Source organism: Pogona vitticeps, chromosome 2, assembly GCF_051106095.1.
Source record: "Pogona vitticeps strain Pit_001003342236 chromosome 2, PviZW2.1, whole genome shotgun sequence".
In the NCBI taxonomy this organism is placed as follows: Eukaryota; Metazoa; Chordata; class Lepidosauria; order Squamata; family Agamidae; genus Pogona; species Pogona vitticeps.
This window is the reverse complement of record NC_135784.1, coordinates 241906418-241911765: the sequence shown is the minus strand read 5'-3', so window position 1 is coordinate 241911765 and position 5348 is coordinate 241906418.

Here is a 5348-nt window from a genome sequence, read left to right as displayed (position 1 = left end):
TTGAAACTAATGTTGGATGGATAATATAATTCCTAAATATACTGTCAGATTTCTTTAGTAAAGGGGTGAAATAAATATGTTATTATTAATATGGTGATTTCATAGAGTGAAAATAGAGCAGAGATGGCTTACGTGGTATTTTGGTAGTTTTATGAGATATTTTGCAAGCTTTAGTGTTTGGTATGTTCAGAGTTCCAGTCTTTCTGGCATGACCTCTACCAGTGGAGGTTCTATGGGGTTTAATTGGATTCTTGAAAAGATCCTAACTAAACAACAACAACAAAACCCTGTTAAGCAGAATGACAGTAAGTCAAATAGCCACACTTAGCCAAATACTTTATTCATTAGTTATAATTAGCCTTGGCATTCCTCTTTCATGTGTGCATAAAATGCTAATATAACTTCCCCCCTCAAAAAGGTAGAAGCTAGGTAGTTTGAATGTACTTTTGGATCACCAAGGTGATAGAAGTTTCTGTTAGAAGTTCTACAGCAGTGGTTCTTAACCTTTGTTACTCAGATGCTTTTGAACTGCAGCTCCCAGAAACCCCAGCCAGCACAGCAGGTGGTGAAGGCTTCTGGGAGTTGCAGTCCAAAACTCCTGAGTAACCAGTGTTCTACAGCAGCTTTAATTCCAATCAACAGGACAGCAACAGTCAAATTATAAATTGCACCTTGAAAATTATAGCCCTGCTAAAATATATATATAATATTAGACATACAGTGGTGCCTCGCTTTACGATTGCCCCGCATTATGACGAAACTGCATTACGATGATCTTTTTTATCACAATTGTGATCGCAAAACGATGGTCTGAATAGGGTTTTTTTGCTTTGCGATGATCAGTTCCCTGCTTCGGGAACCAAGTCTTCACAAAATGACAATTTTCCTCCAGCTGATCGGCAGTTTCAAAATGGGCACCGGGTAAATAACATGGCTCCCTGCTGTTTTCTGGGACAGATTCCTCGCTGCACAGGCACCGAAAATGGCCGCCCTATGAAGGATCTTCGCTGGATGGTGAGTTTCCAGCCCATTGGAATGCATTGAAGGGGTTTCAATGCGTTTCAATGAGCTTTTTATTTTTGCATTATGACGTTTTCATTCTACAGCGATTTTGCTGGAATGAATTAAACTCATAATGCAAGGCACCACTGTACAAATATTGATCTTCCCACCCCTTACAGCCATTCAGCTCTGATTGTGTATTAATGCAATTTACCTTCTACAAAGTGATAAGAGCCTATGATTATGCTTGTGTATGTGGAAGGGCTTTCAAAGTATGTGAGGCATTTAAGGAGTGGTTTCACCAATTCCTCCCTTTTGCCAGCAAATCTCCGTGGCTGAGCAGGTGTTAGTGTGTTAGTGTCAGTGTTTTAACCTGCATACATATACAGTATGACCTGAAGTGGATGGCATCCTGATTTCAACTCTGTTCCTTCTTGTATGTAACGCTCTACTATGGAGAACTGAAAGTGTTTGGAAGTATTTAATTAGCAACAATTGTCCTTTCCCTGAAAAAAACCTGCTTTTGTAAATGCTAAGCCTGCTGATTTTGGAATGAACACATAACAGTCCGTTCTGCCACAGATTCACTACTGACCTTCAGCAAGTCTCTCAACTTCTGTTCTTCATCGGTAAAGTGAAAACAAGCTGCTTCACAAGTTTGCTGTGAAAATCAAAACTGTAATCAGGAAGCCTTTTCCTAATTACCCTGTCAGTTGCATGACTTGGAGTGCAAGCAGCAACTCATCTCAGCAATTTACAGCATCACTTTTATGCCAGCACAAATCTACAATAAGATTCTGGCCCATGAAGCTAGATTACATTGCAATATTAAAAGGGAGTTAAATGTACAGTATCGTCATTAAAGTATCATCATTAAAATGACCAGTGAATAAAAACCGTTGAAAACAATTAAAAACAGATTTTAAAAGATTTTAAACTGTAGAACATCCCTCATTAAAACTCTTTCCTTGGCAGCCATTCAGTTGTCAATAGGCTGCCTAAACAGAAAGGTCTTTAACTGCTAGCAGGACAACAGGGAGGGATCCAGGCTGGCCATTCTTGGAAGGAAGTCTCATGGGCTGGGATATTATATCAACCATGTCATCACATAATAATGAATGCATATTGTATGGAACTTAAATCCTAATATTCCGCCTTTTCCTCTTTCAGAATCACTAAGTACGCCTCTTTATATACCGTGTTTCTCCGATAATAAGACCTATCCCGAAAGTAAGCCCTCCCCTTACTTTATACGATTCCTCTAAAATAAGCCCTCCCCCGAAAATAAGCCCTATTGAGATTATTTTCGCCATCTCAGCCACAGTGAGACCGCGGCTGGAACAGCTGAAATGGCCGAGCACAGCGTCCCCGCACCCTCCCCTTGCTTACCAAGGGTGGCAAAACACTGCGCGCGGCCACCTCGGCCGCAGCGAGACCGCGGCTGGAACAGCCGAAATGGCCGAGCACAGCACCCCCGCGCCCTCCCCTCGCTCACCGAGGGCGGGAAAATGCTGGGCGCAGCCATTTCGGCCTCAGCAAGACCGCAGATCAGCTGTTCGGCGGGTCTAAAATGGCTGCCGGAACAGCCGAAATGGCGGAGCACAGCGTCCCCGCACCCTCCCCTTGCTTACCAAGGGTGGCAAAACACTGCGCGCGGCCACCTCGGCCGCAGCGAGACCGCGGCTGGAACAGCCGAAATGGCTGAGCACAGCGCCCCCGCGCCCTCCCCTCGCTCACCAAGGGCGGGAAAATGCTGGGCGCAGCCATTTCGGCCTCAGCAAGACCGCAGATCAGCTGTTCGGCGGGTCTAAAATGGCTGCCGGAACAGCCGAAATGGCGGAGCACAGCGTCCCCGCGCCCTCCCCTTGCTTACCAAGGGTGGCAAAACACTGCGCGCGGCCACCTCGGCTGCAGCGAGACCGCGGCTGGAACAGCCGAAATGGCTGAGCACAGTGCCCCCGCGCCCTCCCCTCACTCACCGAGGGCGGGAAAATGCTGGGCGCAGCCATTTTGAAAGTCAGAAACGGGGCTACTGTGGCCAAAGCAGACGAGACAACTACACCGGGGCTTGAGGACTGGGGGAGAGGGACGGAGGGAATTGCCTCTTCTCCGTGATGGTTTTGTGCAGGTGAACTGCTTTCCCTCTCAACTGCCCCTCCTGCTTTGATATTCCTACCGTAGTTCATTATCTGAAGGGGGGTGTTGGGAAAGCAGGAAATTGCTGCAGCTTCCCTTTGAGGAAGAGGAAACGCCAGTCCCCTTGCACTCGTCGAGGGTGGCTGAGGCTCGCCTGCCGCTGAGGCAGGACAACATAAAAACCCGGTATGTAAGCAGGAGTGAAAGGGCATGATGGAGGGTAAAAGGGGCACTCAGGGAGCATGATGGGGTTAAAACATTATTGAGGGGAATGATGGAGTGAAAAGAAGGACTGATGATCATAATTTTATTACTGGTATTCTGTCTGTTTTGACCCCAGACATGAGTACAAAAAGGAAGAGCTATACTGTTGAGTACAAGAAAGCAATTGTGGAGGAGTCACATGGCAAGAATCTTGCAGTTTTCTGTAAAGAAAAACGTTTGGATCTTTGAATGGTCAGAAAATGGAGAGCAGATTATAATAACCTCATTCAACAGGTGGATGAGGGAAAAGGGGAAAAGCGCAGGTATGGATCAGGTCGGCAGCCCTTATATCCTGACTTGGAGAACCTCATTGGTGAATGGATTGCTGACAGGAGAGCAAAGGCCTTGGTTGTGCGCAGGGCTGATATTCAAGCATTTGCCCTTTCAATGGCACCAGAGTTTGAGATGGTCTCAGAAGGATTCAAAGCATCACACCGCTGGTTGGACGGTTTCCTTCAACGGTATGAACTGTCGCTAAGAAGATCAACAACAATGTTTAAGCTGGAAGATGCTGAAGTTATTAAACGTGCACTTGCATACAAGTCCTTTATTGATATGACCGATCTTTCCAAGTACCAAACCTGCAATATGTTTGCTATGGATGAAACTGCAGTGTTTATGGGACAAGGATCTCAAACAACAATTCATCACAGGGGTGCAACATCAATCTACATTCCCACCACTGGCTATGAAAGTGCACGGGTCACCTGTGTTTTGGCAATTCGTTTGGATGGAAAGAAAGCCACACCTCTAATCATCAGTAAGGGCAAGAAAGATAAGATTGAATGTGTGTCAGGCATTTATGTTCTTGAAACCGAAAAAGCCTGGTGTACACAAGCCGTTATAAGAAAGTGGGTTGATTTAATGCTGCCACTTGTTATGCGAGGTAACCAAAGAGGTCTGATAGTCTGGGATTCAGCCAGCACTCACCGCGCTAAAGAAATGAAGAACTTCCTTGCAGAGAGAAGAATAGATCAAGTAATGATTCCTGCAGGAATGACTGCCTATCTCCAGACCCTTGATATTGCAATAAACAAGCCATTCAAGGACCATTTGCGCATGGAAGTCAATGACTACATTGAAAATAGAATGGAAAGAAATCAGCGTGGAAACTTTGTGAAGCCCCGTCTGCAAGAAGTCGTGACTTGGGTGAAGAAGTCATGGGATAAAATTACTGACAGCTGTGTCGCCAAGGCACTACGAGCAGGTTACCTGGACAAGACATGTTCATTTAAAGAGAGCTATATTGCTGGACATGACAGATTGGGTCCACTTCTTCTGAAGGAAATGGAAGCGCAAGACATCCAGGACAGAATTCAGGATATGGACACTTATGACGATGTTGTTGAAGAAGATGACATGATCATTATTGAATAAAGGCACATTTTTTTTTGTTCACATTTACCATACCTGTTTATTAAAATTGCTGTTAATGTTCATTAAAATAAGCCCTCCCCTGAAAATAAGCCCTCTGGTGTTTTTCTGTACCCAAAAAATAATAAGACAGTGTCTTATTATCGGAGAAACACGGTATATGGTCATGTTTTATTAAGTGCTGAGCACTGACATAATATAGATGAACCATATATAACGAATTGCATTTCAGTACATTATATACGGTTGAAGATGAACCACGTGTAACGTATTGCATTTCAAGGTGCTGAAAATATTTAAATGATGATTTTTTTACATTAAAATACAGATGAGGAGGATAAAGGTTGGGAAGAGAAAGTATAACAATGTGGACCTTGGATGAAAGTGATCTCATATTTTTAGGATGAGTTAAACAGAAAAAAAGAGGGAAAGCTAAATGTAGTCAACCAATGTTCTGAATACACTCAGCACTCTTTAAGAAAACTGATTTCTATAAGTTTAATGTAATACCACACAAGATCCTGCGGTCAGAAATGCTCAGGAAGGAAGGAAGTTCACAGTGGATAGGGATT